Below are 17472 nucleotides of genomic sequence, written 5' to 3' on the forward strand. Positions count from 1 at the left end.
AACCGGGACTTGGAGCAACAGCTCCAGCCGGCCGCGAGCAACTTGTGCGGCCGGGAACGGGGGAATATCCTCAGAAACACAGAAGTGTTGGTGAAAAAAGTGCATGGAATTAGAGCAATGGCTCACTTTGGCAGTGATTAGCGGCCAAATGGTTGCATGGAAATTGTCCAAATGCTCTTGATGAGATACTCTGGGTTGTGTGCTTTACAGAAATATATACCTTTGTGGGTGTTTTTGTTTTATTTGTTTCAAATTAGAGTTGCAGTCCCATCATACCTAATGTAAAAATGTAACGGCTTTGTATAAAGTAATGTACACCTTATAGTATGTTGCCTATATGTGCTGGGAAAATATGGAAAATCTATATAAATTAGGTATTTCTGAAATCAGGACACCTCAATTGATAAATCTGGATGGAATTTTCTGTCTCTTTACCTAATTTTGTGAGGATTCAGAGGGAAAATGAAAAAAAACTTAGATTTTTTTTTCACATTTTTGCTAGTTTTTACTAAATTTCTAATTCTAAATTTTCAGCTAATTATCCAACTATGGTATCAAAAGAAAGCTCTATCTCTCCTTGAAAAAACAATATATAGTTTATATGGGTACACTATTCACAGGAAAAGAGAATCATTGCTGAACCGACATAGCGCAAAAATGGCAAAATTGCTCCGGGCTTTGAGGTACCAAAAACCCCTGGGACTGAAGCGGTTAAAATTGATGTCAATTTTTTTTTCTTTGTACTTGACCACAACTAGTAGCTAGCTAGGGTATTGAACTTGTTGGTCTGCCCTTCCTTGATTTTTTTTTACCTATTCTTGTTTATTTTCAACTTTATAATACCATCTTTGGATGATAACTTCGGAACTGATTATTATTCTCCACTCAAAATCCATATTTCTCCGTAGTTCATAAATAAGAATAATGTGATAGTAAGTACTGGCTTAGTTTAATTTAACAGATAAATTATAGATGGATCATGTGGTAAAGTCCACCTTCCTCTACAACATGCATTTTAATAGCACATTAAATATTAATTTAGGAATTGGAAAAAGCTCCTTTTACTATTACACATAAATAAATTATACTGATAATCTCTGAATTAATTTGTTTACCATGAACATCATGTTTTAATCTACATTTTATCTTGAATTATAAGAAAGCTGCCAGGGACCTAGTTCACTTGGGAACATTGACCATATATAATTATTTTTCTAATAGAATTCTCTAAAGTATGTTACTGTTAAGAACTGTGAGCTGCACAAATACTGCTTTCCTGTGTGTTATATTAATTTAATTTAGAATTTTTGTAATTTAATATATTCTTAAAGCCAATTCAAATTAAGCTTTTGTATATGTGACTGTCTAATTTTACGATGATTAATATGCCATAATTTCTACTGGAGCACACAACTTGGAAACCATAAAAAGCATATACAATCAGATTCCCGTGTTGCTGCTAGATTAATAATGTTCAATAATTACACAAAACCAAGAATTGTTTTACTTAGCCCGTCCCTACATTAAAGTACCCCAAGTTTGTCGAGTGCTATCTAAGTTGTCGTGGCTATATTGCTTACCTAGGAACTGAATCAGCAGCACTGCACTACATTTTAACCCAAATAAGACTTTTGCAATTTAAAGCATTTTTGCTGTGCATATTTGCAGGTTCTAACAAAACTTTAGGGTTAGGCAGCCCAATCTGCCACACAGATGCCTCTTTTACCTCATGACAATAGACATACCAGGCATGTTACGGTGAAACATCAAATTAAGTAAACTTTGCTGAATTAGGCTGAATCTGAGCAGACAATATATCCCTATCCACTTCAGAATTCATCCAGCAGCCTCTGTCTTCTGTCACATCATCAATAACATCATCAATAACCGCTAGTGACCACTGCCTCCACTGTGTTTTGCAAATGATGTGATATGCTTTGGATCATGAGTGGTTCCAAGTCTTCTCTGTATTTTCTCTTCCCATTATTCTGGTACAGGTTGATCTTAGTTTCATGTGTCCAAAGAATGCTGTTCCAGAACTGGGCTGGCTTTTTTTTTTTTAGATGTTTTTGGCAAAATCTAATCAGGACTTTCTATTCTTGAACCCTCTTTTGAAACCTCTTTTGACCGCATGTTGTGGGTTTTATTTGGACATAAAAACCCTCATATTAAAGCTGAGAAATTGCACTTTAAGACCATTATTTAACTGTAACTTGGTAAACTTTGGTAAACAGCCAAAAAAAAAATTGTCCGTGTCCAAATATTTCCAGACCTAACTGTATATGTATATAATGAAAAAAATAAGATCAAATGTTCCAGGTATGCATGTTATTTTTTATAATTATAATCATGTATCATCATGCATATATTTTTAATTTATTTTACTGGCATGAATTACATCAATTCTTCAGTGCACATTTTTGATGTTATTTGCTTGGCATCTCCCCAAGATACTCAGTAGATATTTCATCTGTACCTTGTTCTCGCCCAATATGTTTTTCTTTTGAAACCAAAAGTGATGAGTACATATGTCAGAAAAATTATACCAAATAATTTTAGAAGGCAAGGAATAAACCAGCTGGAGAAAAAATAAATTGACAGACTGCACCCCTTAAGAGCCAATATTTCACATTTGCTGGGGTCATTGACTGCTTTCTCATCAAGCATATTGTGTGTACATGTCAGACATATGAAACAATTATTATTCTCTCTGAAAGCCAATAATATGTCTTTCTTTAGATTTAGATATCTGTCATGAAGTAAACAGATCTGGTGAAGGGGAAAGTTATAAAGTACTTTTTTAGTGATTTCCATCTGTAAAAAAAAAGGAGGGGGTAAGAGTCCAAGCTTTTGGTGGATGAATCAGTTGTTAATTTTGCATTTTCTTTCAAGATGAAAGAAAAAAGTTCAAATTGTTTTTTTCCCTCTCTCACAATCCAGCTTGACGTGTGTTTGAACAGTTCAAAGGGATTTCTTTTTCAGTTTAACTTTTTCCCCCCTCTATTTTTCTATAGAATATTTACTGTTATAATCCCTCTGGGTTTAATATTACATGGACAATATATTGCCAATGCTATTGTAATTCTATTTTCCATTATAAGACATAACTTGTTTACAATCATATAAGCTGCTTATAACTACATTTCTGTCATACAGAAACACACCACTTTCACATATTGTAAAACAAAAATTACAGTGAATGCATTTATTAAATTTGTTACTGTAATGCTGATTGTTTTCAGATCAATATTGCATTTTGCAATATCTTTTTCAGCCTGATAGGAAAACTCATTAAAATCTTAAATGCACAAGGAAAGGTTTTGCCTCCAATCCATATGAACTCTTTGTTGACTCAGTCATAGACAAATTAACTAGATTTAACATTTCATGTTTATGCCTTTAATGTATTATGGTACTCTCTATTGGTATCTCTCATTTCATCTAATTTCCTTATTTATGCATAATAGATTTTAATATGTTGAAATTTTTGTTGTATCAAGTTGATGATTAAGTTTAGTTGTTCAGGTCAACTGAATGGAGTTCATTCAAAATGAGCTACACATCTTTTCACGAAAGTAAACATGGCTACCAACTCCACAGCCAAATAGCTATCAATAGCTTAGCAACTTTTAGCAAATTACCCCTCAGAAGAAGGCACATTGACTCTAAACTTCAATATATTAAATAGCAAGACCCAACTTGACCGCCAACTCAAAGACTGACCTGACAGACTTGACCACATAAATAACTCATCTGACAGGTTCAATTAACATGATTTGTCTTACAACATCCTACCAAACCTTTTTGTGGATAGATGATATGCTGTTAGAATTTTTCCAGTTATGTGGTTTTGAATTAAATATGTTAAATCTTGTCTTTTTAAAACTAGTGACAATATGTGTCATGATTGCATGGTAGAAGTTTAGGCAAGAGAGACAAAGTCATCCATGGCATCTATGGCTCATTAAGACTGTGTAGCTCAGTCTGCTTGAGGTTTTCCCTCCATGGAAAACTACTATTGTTTTACAAAGTATATGGTAAAAGATTGCTGGCATATACAGTATATGATCCAAATAAAATGTGGGACCATCTACCTCCAGCAGAGATTTATGAATTCTTTATAGATCAGCAATAGTACCGTATTTGCTCGATTATAAGACGACCCTGATTATAAGACGACCCCCCAAAATCTGAATATTAACTTAGGAAAAAAGAAAAAGCCTGAATATAAGACGACCCTAAAGGAAAAAAGTTTTACCAGTAAATGTTAATTCATGTAAACTATTTTTTTTAATAAAAGCTATGATTGAGAAAAATATTTTTTTTGTTTTTATTTCTTGTATTTTCCAGCCTGTCCCCCAGTTACGCACATCTGCCCCCAGGCTTGCCACACCAATATGGCACTGTGGCCCATGATATGCCTTTTAACCCTCTATATGCCACTGTGCCCCATGGTATGCCTTTTGACCCCCTATATGCCACTCTGCCTCCAGAAATGCCTTATACCCCTATATCCCATTCTGGCATTTAGGGGGTTAAAATGCATATTATGGGGCAGAGTGGCATATAGGGAGGTATAAGGCATTTCAGGAGGCAGAGTGGCATTAAGGGAGTTAAAAGGCATTGTATAGAGCACTCTGCCTCCAGAAATGCCTTATACCCCTATATGCCACTCTGGCATTTAGGGGGTTAAAAGGCATATTATGGGGCAGAGTGGCATATAGGGAGGTATAAGGCATTTCAGGAGGCAGAGTGCTCTATTAAATGCCCCCTTAACGCCACTCCAGAAATGCCCTATGCCCCCATTTAACTAACACACACACACACACTCTCTCCCCCCCCTCCCCTCTCCTCTCTCCTCTCTCCCCTCTCAGCCCTCTCTTACCGGTGCTTCCAGCCGGGGCAGCGGGTTGACGTCGCCTTCTGCTGCAGCCGGAAGGAGGTGGAGTTGGCAGCGGGGGTTTGTATGCGTCCGTCGCGTATACTTTCCCCGGCTGTCAGAGATCAGAGATCTCTGACAGTCGGGGAAGGTCTACGCGACGGACGCAGACAACCCCCGCTGCTAGCCACACCTCCTTCCGGCTGCAGCGGACGTTGTCTACGCGGATCGCGTAGACGTCAACCCGCTGCCCCGGCAATACAGCAGGAAGCACCGGTAAGTGTGTATGATGGGGGGGGGGTGAGACAGGAGGATCCAGGTCCCCTGCAGCGGTGCGGGGGATCTGGATCTTAGTCTCCTAATCAGACTCTATTTGAGGTCTGATTAGAAGACGACCCCGATTAGAAGACGAGGGGTATTTTTCAGAGCATTTGCTCTGAAAAAAACCTCGTCTTATAATCGAGCAAATACGGTATTTGTCCCCAGATATCAAATGTGGGAAGAACGCCACTTAAACCTATAATTGTGTATTACTTTTGTGTATTACTCTCATGTTCTTTAAAAGCAGTAGTTTTATTTGAAAGTGAAACGTTGGTCAGGAAACAAAAATAGTATGTCAGGGTTGTAGCAAATCACATCGGTGACGCTAGTGTTAACACAAATAGCAAGGGCCAAAGGGGGCATCCTTGTCAAGTTCCATTGCCTGTTGTGGCTGGTGATGACAAGGTCCCATTTATAGAGCTTGGTGATACTACAGTCCAACCCATAGGGGGTTGACATGTCATATGAAAGGGTCCGCTGACCTTATCAAAGACGTTTTCTGTGCCAGTGGAAACGGGAAGTAACCCTTTGTAAGATTTCCACATGAGGTGGATCCCTTGTTGTATTATTTCTCTCTCTTCCATTGCAGGTATAAATCAAACCTCTTTAGGATGGATACGTTTGGCTATAATCCATCAAATTAGAGTAAAAAGAAGTTTAGTAAATTGTTTACACTGTACTTTAACGACTGAGTTGCAGCTTGTTTTTATTTTTAATTATAAAATAAAACAATGATACCTAACTTTACCCATCAGCCTTTATCTGCATATTATCCAAGACTATATAGAAAATGTCATACAAAGGGAGAGACTATTAAAAGAGGATTTACACCAGTTATGGAAGCACAATTAATAATTTAGGGCACCTGGTTTCACTATTATGCACAGGATTTTGTAGAATACATAAATAACCCTACCTAAAAAGGTACACAAATGGGACTATGGACACTGAATGTCACAGAGTTATTAAGTCTGTTAGGATACAGGTTATGTAATGAGTTACTTGTTAGCAAGGATAGGCACCAACGTTGCTCATGATGGACATTTATCGCGGTCTGGGGTGGACAATTTAACAATGTTCTATGGACCCTTACAAACCTTCCACGGACACTGGTTTCCTTGTACAGACACTTTGCCTATCCCAGATTGTTAGTTGTAGTTCATGCATCTTGTTTAGAGCTATCTGTTGTGCAGTTCTTTGTTTAATTGCAATGCATGTGATAACTGATTTATAGTCTGTGTATATATATTAGTGTTAGGCAACATTGCAATAATATTTTTTCTGAAACAGAGAAATTTATTTTATATGATCTTCAAATGTGTTTATTTCTTATTTTATTTGCTTGTGGACAAAGATAAAATACACATATTTTGCAAATGAATTCTTGTTTTGTGGTCCCTTGAAAAAAACCCCACATGTGGTCCATTACATACAGAAAATTGAAAAGATGACTTTCTATAAATACTTTAGGGATTTGAGAATGTTTTTGTACAATCCTTTCAATTCACCTTGCAAACAGAGTTCACAAACATCAGCGATGAACGAAAGTCATGATTTATATTTATGGACAGGTATACATGCACCCCTGACCTCCTGCTGCCTTCCTGGCCCTTAGCACCAGAAGCAATTTATGCAGGCCAGTCTAAATAAACATTAAGGAGTCAAGGCCATAAACTGACAGCAAGAAAAATCAATAGCTTCAGAAACCAGCTAGTAAGATCAATAAAAAAGATTAGACATCAGCAGTGCATCTGAGGCACTTACAGGTAAATGTGGCTTACAATTCATTTGACAGCAATAGGATAAAAACTGTCATATAAATAGAATCACACCATGAAGTCATTTTTTTCTGGTGCAAATACTAAGTAGTGACCTTTGATTGCATGGATTCTTCTGGGAATTTTAAATGACTTTCTTACAACTTCACCCTGTCAATTTCAGCTGTAGTCTGCCTGCTACTCATATTTGTTGTTATTATGCAATAGTTTGATATGTTAGAAGTATGTTCTGAACAGCAAATTAACTACTCACACACACACGCATATATATATATATATATATATATATATATATACACACACACTTTCATTTCAGCTAAATGTGTATTTTGAATATTTGAATATTAGAATCCCCACCCATGAAATGAAGAAAGAGCACTCCCTGGTCAATGGAGTATGTTTTTTTCTTTCTCTTTGCTATAACAGGGAGTGTGTATGGTACAAAACCTGCATGACCAAATTAAACACTGATGTAAGGATTGCATTTTGTGTTATCCTCTAGATAATAAATGTTCCCATTATACTATATGGCTAACAATATGTGGACACACCACCAGATCATTGAGTTTAGTCACATACATTGCTACCAAGTGTATAAAATCAAGCACATAGGCAGCCATCTCCATAGACAAACACTGGCAGTAGAATGGGTCTTACTGAAGAGCCACCTTTGTCACAAGTCATTTTGTGAAATTTCTGTCCTGATAGATCTGGCCTGGTCCACTGTAAGGGCTATTATGGTGAAGCGGAAGTGTCTAGGAGTAAAAGCTCTGCCACGTAGCGGTAGACCACACACACACAAACTTTCAGAGTGGGGCTGCTGAATGCTAAAGCGCATAAAATCACCTGTCCTCTGTAGCAGCAGCCATTACGAAGCTCCACACTGTCTCTAGAACCAACATCATGGACAAGCACGGTACATCAGAAGCTTCATGAAATTGGTTTCAATAGCCATCAGCTAGGTAATGGCTATTACCTACAGCATACCAAGATATTTTAGACAATTCTATGCTTCTGACTTCGAAGCACCAGTTTGGGGAAGGCCCTTGGTTTCACAGGATCTTGAAGAAGGGTTTTTTTGCAAAGAAGTCACATAGTTATGCAAGTAGATATAGATTGCTTCCCTCACTTTTTAGTTTTGGAGAAAATCTGAGTTAAAAAGAAAGATTAACACATCTACATTACTTTATAATTTTATTTCATAATATTTTGGAGCTTTAGCATTTTCTCACTTTAATTTGCGGATTATGCATTTTCCTCACAAATATAATAAGGTCATTAATAAAATACACATCTAAAATGTATAAATAAGCAATAAATCAATATAAATAAAAAACATCCTTTGCATGGTACATTTAATCTACCACAAATAAAAAGTCTGCTAACACTTTAATTGCTTAAGTATATATGGTAGATAATAGCCTGTGCCTTCTGCAACTTGTTATGGATTTCCTATAAAGTCAACTTGGATTAAGAAGTTTCTATGTCTAGCCCTGAGGGCAGCTGATTATAGGTTTGACCTTTGAGACACTCTGTATTTTCCACTTAATCAGTGTTGGAATGAGCTGCTGCTGCTAAGAAGGATCTGGAAGAACCCTACGGGATAAATGAAACATCTTAAATATAATGAGCCTCTTTCATAGTTTGCTCCCCTTTTTAGCAATGTTTGGGCACAGTGACTGCCTTTGTCTCAGCAACACAAAAGCAGAGCCTGGCATGTGGTTGTTTTTATGTTTTCAAAATCTAAGTGAAATGGTATGGGAGATGAAAGGAAGTCTTTTTTTGGCAACCACACATGTAAACATGGCATTACTTCACAGAAAACAGTAACTTTGTTACCTTTTTGTGCTTTTGCCCTTTTTTTTTTAATTTTTCAAAGTTATTGAAGTGAGGTCTTGAAAACTTTGTCTTAGCTGCAGCACCATGAGTTTGACAGAAAAATGTATTCCCTGTTGCCAGGACAATAACACACGTGGTGGTTCAGATTTAATCTCTCAGATTACCCCGGTTTGGCCATATCACTTCATTCCTCAATTTGAAGAGCTTTTTATTTTTACCCTTTCTTTTCCAATTTTGTTCCCCAAATCACTGTGAGGTTGAACTGAGTATAATAGATATAATTAGACTTGCTGTAATAATACCAAACGGAAAAAGCTATGAGTCCCCTCCTAGCAAAGCAATAAGTGAATAAGGCCCCAGGACTCTCACTGCATTTAACAAGGTCTGGGGTTAAGGGATTGTCAGTCTAGGCTATTTTGTGCCCAAGAGAAATACTTAGTCAGGATGCAAAATCTTCATGTGCTAGGAAGAGAAAGAGAGCGAGAAAAAAGAAAAGTGAAAGTCATTTGCAAGCACTGTAATAAAATTATATAGTAACCAATAAGTATATTGTTAAGTATTGAAATATTTACAAATGCAGAAAAAATACACTAATTGAAAAATAAATACATGATTCGTTAGTGTTTGACAGCTCCATATTTTGTTCCTTTATTCAAATATAATCAGTCATTTACATAATAGGACAGCACATTTGGAATGGTTAAATACATGTTCCATGTTAGCAATGTAATATATTCTTTTAAATATATTATTGTGACAAAGCCTTTAGCTGAGGGCCTCTAAATTCACTTTAGTTCTTAAATCAGTTATCTTGGGCAATAATGCTCCTTTAAAGCAATATTTGTGATAAACTTGTGATTATTTACAACTGGAAAAGAACACAGACCCCTTTGGAGCCCTCTCTATCCTATACATTGCTGACCTAGACTGGTGAGCCAAAATGTTCCCTAACTGTATCATCCCTGCAAAATGTAGCCAGGCTCTGGAAAACCTCCCCTAGATAACACACACAGGTCCAGGCAGGGCATCTCTTTAGTAAGCTGTCCTTTCCATGGGAGCACAAGGGGATTTCCTCTCCCCTCAACAGTCTACTCCATTGAAATGCCCAAGGGAGGGTCCATAACCTTCACTGGTTACAGGCTACTGCAAAAACTCAGACTGGATTTTTTACAATCTGTGATGTATTTCTGTTTGCTTGCAAATTGGAGGGGATGGAATAATGGATCCACCTGCTCCCCAGTGACCCATATGTACGATTTGCACAGCACTTGCACAATAAACAAAAAAAAAAACAGTAATGTTGAATGCCGGGGATTAATGATTATTGCACATTTTGTAATATGGTTTTGTAACTTTGTGACTTTTGGTAACCTTATATTTAACGAGACTCTAGTGACCTGGGCAGTCTCCTGAACAATGGATGCATATTAGACTATTTTGTAAGTACATTAATATGCATTTATTAGAGAAAAAATAAAAATCAATTGCTTAATTTTAGGTAAGCCTGAAAATCTTTGGATCCAGAGCGGCAGTTGAACAACTCCTCCTTGGTCCAACATTTCACATTAGTGATTAGCTGCATGTTGTTTTATCAGTACTGCCACTGAAATCAATGGGTTGGGTCTTATTAGAATCCACCACCTTGAATGGTTGTCAAGCTAGCACTGGCTTTGACTGCCAGTAAGCATATCATGTGGCAGGACATGTGCTGACCGAGAAATTGCTGTGTGTGGGGAAAGGAGCAACCCCCCCAATGAATTTGCAAGGGGGACACATTCAATATTAGTAAATTTACCACTAGGGTAACCAGAGCAGTCTTTTTAATGAACATCACAATAAATATTAAGAGTAAATGGCTGCTCTTTGGAATTGTTTATTTATTCAATAAAGAGATTTAATTTTTTTGCAATTAATTTTATAGCCATTGACCATAAGTAGGAAGGTTTATGCAACACTTAAGTAAACCTTTACAAAGCTATAAAATTCTTCATTTACATAAAGCTATCTCTTTCAGGAGATGAATTCCCAGTTTTGCACAGTGAGCACTTATTAATATGTAATTGTATGAAGAATGGTAAAATCTAATAACTTTCAGCAGGAATTGTATTTGATTCAATATTGTATATCTGTATAATGAATTACCATGACTAATCTGAGCAACTTATTAATAAAACAATGTCAGCTTGACAAGTGAGACTCATCTATAGAAATTCAAATGCAATTTTAGATTTTTAATTAAAAGTTGAGAATTATTACCACAAACCCGATCAAAATTTGTGTTCAAATATGAGATACATTAATAAATAATGATTGAAGGTGAGAATGCATACATATTTTCTTCCTAGTATTTGCTTGAATTTTGAAGCACATATTAGATTTGTTAAGAAAATCACACCAGGACTCACTTATTTCAGCAAATCCTCCAATACTCATATACAGCTGTAAATGTATTCATTCACCCTTGTGAATGCAAATACTTGGAAAACCAAAGCATACAATGTTTTGCTCTTTGTTTTCATTTACTACAAAATCAATAATTCAGCACCCGTGTTAGTCTTTCCAAGTTCAATCTGTTATCAAAATACACTCAAATCCTATCAACTACATTAGAATGATACTTGAATATTTTATGAAGTACATTTTAATGAAAAATGTCTGAGTTTTCTATAGTATTTCAAACTTTCATATTTCTATTAGGGAAACATTTATTTAAACAAGATTATAACATACAGGTATATATATATATATATTCATACATACATACATACATAAATACATACATACACATAGATATTTCTTGAATTTATATTACCACAATAGTCCTAAATAACAAACATTTTCATACAATTATCTCATGAGAGGACATATTTTAGCTAACATATTTGTGTGTCATATTTGTATTTAAGAAAAAAAATACAATAAATACAATGATACTGTTACCTCCCGCAGTGTTCTGGTGCTCCCTCGGGCAGGGGAGCTGAGACGCAGTCCCCGCGTTCAGCATCCTCCCAGCTCCTATACGTGTGGCCCTGCAGGGATCGATAGAGCAAAGCGGGCGTGCGTCATGACGGCATGACGCATGTCTTAAAGGGACATTTATCTATTTTCCCCCTCCCCCCTAATTAGATGGATAGGAGGGTTTAGAAGCTTGGAGGGATATTTAGCCCTCAGTTTGTATTCCACATCAGTACTTCACTAGTGTTTTGACCATCTCTGAACCTTTTGCCATTGAATTCTGCTTCTTCCTGACTACCGCTGTTTGCTGCCTGCCTTGAACTGTGTTTCTTGACCCTGACTACTTTTTTGCCTGACCCGTGTTTATTGTCTTTTTGCTCCTAATTTCGGCTTGGCTCCTGACCACTATTGGTTCTGGTTCTTCTGCCTTCTGCAGAGTGATTATGTTGCCCTTGGTGTACCCATATTCATTGTTGACCGCTAGGAGCAGCCTTCTCCAGTTTCTGCAGCGAGGATCCACCTCTAGACCTCTATCCCTCCCTCCTGCTGCATACATATAAAGATTAACTAAAAGGACTATAAAAAAATAACTTGTAGGACTATTTAATTGTGTAAAATGTATTTAATCAAATAGAACAAAACTACATTATCTATTCAACATATTGAATATAACAAATGGGCTAATTTACTTTATACAGATTATCACCACTAGAAACTGAAAATTGAAATAAATAGAACAAGTCAACAAAGTGATTTTTGACATTGCCACTCAAGAATCCCACAAAGTTTAGGGAGTCCTATTCTCTAAAAGCCCAATGAATGCATATTGGAAACAATGCAGCTACAGGTGATTTGAACTATCAATCTTATCTAATTAAATTCAATGAAATAGGCAATTCATCTTGTAATCACCACCATATAAACACACTCCTATGCAACCGGTGGCCACTTTAAAATCGACTTTTATATATCAACAATTGATTTTTTCTTTACCTTCAGGATAGAGTAAGGCAGAGATGCACACGATGTCTGTTTTTTTATTATTTTTTATTTTTATATATCCTTTTTTGTGGGTCAAAGATAAAAACTCAATGGCATTGTTAATTTTGCTGGATGGCTCATAAAAGGTGAGATGAAATGTTTTCCCCACAGGTTGCACCATTTGGGAGGCAACTGGGTAAACAGTAATTTTCATTATTAAAGAGTAGTTTAATATAGCTTACCTCCCCGCCTAAAAGATTTAAACATGGGGAAATGTGAGACTTTTTTAACAACTTAATCCCACACAAGCAGGGATGAAGGGAGGGGAGACATTCTCCAAGGGGTAGTTTGCCACTTGAACCCTGACCCACAGTGCAGGGCATGAGATTTCAAGGGGTATGGGTGGGCTGTATAACCCCCAAGGTTAATTAGTTAACCCACACACTACCCTTATGAGAAGTGTGATGTAGAGTGGGTGATTGTTGGTTTTGTTTAATTATATTATTTATTCTTAAATATTTTACTATATTTACATTTACGTTAGAAGTTATTTTTAATATTTTCAAGGATTTAGGAAGCTGCATAAACAAAACCATTGCAGACCATGACCTGAAACTTACTTGACCATATTAAAGAAATTAGTTTAGAATGGGAGTAAAACAACACATTTAAAATGGATTGGTTAAGAGTTATATTTACCTTGATTATTTACATTGCCCATCAATAGCCCAATAACCCAGCCCATTACTGAATACACACACACATACTACTTCCCCTCTCATCTGGTAGGGGCCTGCAACAACGCTGCCTATCTTCTACCGCTGGGCTCCAGTAGCCAAAATGGTGCTAAATTGGTAGCAATAGTTCACCTTTACATTTGTATCATTTGTGCACTTTGTGGTTCTTTCTGTATTTCATGTTTTGCTGTATTTTGCAGTCTATTGTTGATGGATGTGTCAGTTTCCTGCATGCCATATTGGTCAACAAGGAAAGATAATTTTACCAAGCAGTTCACCCTACAGGCAGGTATTTCATAGGGATAAAATGATTTATACTCTAATCCAGCAGGATTTATTCCATCTTGTTTGGGGTTGGGATATTATATGTATAAAATGAGTGTTGAGGCAATGTAGAAAAACATCCCACACTAAAAGTTCTTAAATAGGATGAATAATATGTTTACATGAGATGGCCTTTTAAATATCAAATACAATCCTAACTTTCTTGCCAACCCAATTTTTTTTTACCTTAGGCCAAAGGTTTGTTTAAAAGGGCTCACCACAGTTAACATGTTTTGCTTTACAAATACTTTTTAAAGCTTTTTTTTCTATGAATCACACTTCATTGAATAAACTTTTGAGTGGCGTTTCAAAGTAAAGTTAATTCCCCTTGAAATTACAGTTGCAGTTCATGGTATTTTCAGTAGACGTGAAAGATGATATTTTGAAAAATGTATACTTACCGTTATTTCATATTCCAAAATATATAAAAATAGAGTAGCAAAGAGGAATTTGAAGTAAAATATGAATAAAATGTAAAAATAAACCTCAAGTTTATTTCTCCAAGCATTATACTAGATCTCATAGAAAGAACTGTAATAGATGTATGCAATGTATGGAAATGTTGACATTTAATTAGTAGAAAAATTTGCAATGGCACACAAAAAAGTTTGCAATCATGTCAGGGACTAGGTCCATACAGACGATTGTAAAGACCCAGAGTGCCCAAAGAGTTATTGCGCAGTAGCAGAGTCAGACAGGGCATGGTGCAGGCTAACCACACTCCCCCAAGTGTTGAACACCTAGGGTTGTGCAGCCACATACCAGGGCCCTGACATAGCAGCGGATGTTGTCCAGAACAAATCAAAGATATCCTGTAGGCATCCTGGAGCAGACATGAGGCATAGCTCAACAGAGAAATGCGCAGGATGTTGCAGGCTGGGAGTTGGGAAGCTAAGCAGAGTAACAGCAGAAACATAGCAAGCTAGGGGGACAGAGCAAGAACCAGGGAGACTGAGCAAGAAACATAGCCATACAGGACATACATGGTACAGGACACAACAAAGGACAGGGAAACAAGGCAAGGGATGGAGTAAGGAGCCGCAATCCTCAGACGCTTCTCCTTTAAGCAAGGATAGGATATCTTAAACTGGGACATGGGGAAGGGAGAGAGGAACCAAAATCCTCAGATGATTCAGGGAAGAGAGGGCAAAGGCACATATATGATAATAATTGGAGATTTAGTCACATCTTATGGTCATAGTATGCTTAGCCCACCACTACGCCAAATTACTCCAATATTCGGTGGGTCCTAGCGCTAAACTCTGACTACTGAATTACTAATAAGCTGAAACTAAACATTAAACCTAAACACAGAACAGAGATAAAACATACTTATAGACTGTAGACTGAGAGAAACATAACACATGGGTGGAGCACACCTTATAAAGAAGCAGGACTGAAACAAAGTATCAGAAGTAAACAGCAGAGCACAGGGAAATCCAGGAATGAATTACAGCAAAGGGGGAACTGTAGCGAGACAAGCAGCTCTGCAGCCTGAATGGGGCCTGACACATTACCTTATAAATTGTATTGAAGTTTTTGTCTTCCCTGTTTTTTCACAGCGGCGGGGATATTTTGGTGAAAGTTGTTTTGGTACAGTGGGTTTTGGTTTAGTTTAACTGATTTGACTTGTTTCAAGTTAGTTTGTTTTGAGCTGGCCTGTGGCTCAGGACCTGGGGTGGTGTAGGGGTGTCTTGGTATGCCCCTGCATCGATTATTTGGTTAATTGGTGTGGTGTAGGGGTGTCTTGATATGCCCCTACAGTGGTTAATTGGTTAATGTGGTGGCACCTGGTATGGGGTGGTGCCAACTTTTATATTGTTAAGATGTTTATAATTTGGGGGTCATTGTCATTGTTTATGATGGGGGAAATGTTATTACTGTTTAATTGTGATGTCTGTTTTGACAATGACTTTAATATACTGTGAAGTGTTAATAAAATCTGTGGAAAATATATTTGCCCTTAGTAAATGTGTGCGTGCCTTTATTGGGCTATTTTGGTGTGGGTACGGTTATCCTCGGGCACATTCGACTTTGCGCCTGTCATGTCTTAGACACTTAGGTTGCACTTCATAAAACTTTAAAGGTATCATTTACAATTTAAATTGAACCATTTTTATTGTTACAAAACAAGGCCACAGGGAATAAGACAAGCAATCTTGTAGGGTTGCACCAGTTAGGTGCTCAGCTTATCAAATAATTGGGAACTGTTATATTAGGCACAGACAATAAACTAAGCATAAGTATTAGGGTCAATCAAGGAATGATTAGTCATCCAAAGGTAGGAGTGCCACACTGTCTGGTTCTAAGTGACCTGACAATGCCAAAGATTATAATACATGTAAATAAAATCAAATTGGTCTCCTTTAACTATTCAAATGTCTATTCTAAGATGCTAAACAAATTAACACTCCACTCTCAGACACCTTGGTTTATATTTAATCTAAGGCTATAAACAGAACCTCAACACAGATTTGTCTATGTTGTAACAATTATGTTTGCTGGTACATTGTTGTATAAGCACCAGTCTTTGGAGCTAGGTTCCATGACTTGTACGTTGTTTTAGCCTCTTACATTTCTGAGAGGTTGACTCCAAAATAGCAATCTGAATTCTTACTAGATCGCCAAGCTATAACCAATCATTTCCTTATAATTGATTAATTTGCTGTTTATACTTTTTTGCTAAAATTTTTATCCAAGCCCACATTTAAAAGACAGCTATTGATTTTAATAATACAATGCCTGTGGGTAATGAATTCCAAATATTTATTGTTCTTACTGTAAAGAACACATTTTGTTGCTTTAAGTAAAATATAATTTCTTCAGCTCTGAATGGATGACCTCTTGTTCTTTTCAAAGTCCTTTTAATGAACAGGTCATTAGGGATTGACTAGTATTGTCTCCATATGTATTTTTATAATTATATCATATACCCCTAAGACTTCTTTTTTGAACGTTAATGGGAAATTTGATCAAAATGATACCTTTATTGGCTAACTGAAGTATCACGGATTATAAACTTTCAATACTATCTAGCTTACTTCTTATTAGGTTACCGGCATATTATACATTTGAAGCAGAAATTTCTCATATATGTATACAATAACATACAGTCAAAGCAAAAGACAAAGGCTGTGAATTAATGTTATATTTGTGTAGTGAAGTTAAAAGGAAATGCAAATGTATGTATCACGGTTTTCTATCGGATAACCAGACACATAGGGTGTGCAAGCCCTTCAGTCACTCACTGGTAATACACTGTCACCGCCAAGTTAAGTTTTAAGATGACTACAGCTTATGGACATTACAAATCCATAGAAATCTATTGACTACAAACAGTCACTTTTATCCCCTGGTGCAGGGGAGGGCTGGCAGCCTAAGGCCTGGGGGGCAAGTCAAGTCAAGTGGCCCATTGTGCCACCGAATCAGCCCATCTTTTCCTGATTTTCTAACGCAGATTGATTATAAAAATACAAATATGATTCAAATGTGGTTTAACATAAGTAAATTTAATAGCAACAAAGGATAGTAAAAAAAACGCAAAACCTAATGTCCCCCTGATGCTCAGCCAGGTAAATGTCCCCCATGATACTGGCTGAGAATTAGGGGACGTATAGTACACAGCAGCAGGGAAAGTGTTTTTAAGGCTAATATGAGT

Source organism: Sceloporus occidentalis, unplaced genomic scaffold, assembly GCF_023333645.1.
Source record: "Sceloporus occidentalis isolate IW3139 unplaced genomic scaffold, rSceOcc1.0.p SCAF_24, whole genome shotgun sequence".
NCBI lineage: Eukaryota > Metazoa > Chordata > Lepidosauria > Squamata > Phrynosomatidae > Sceloporus > Sceloporus occidentalis.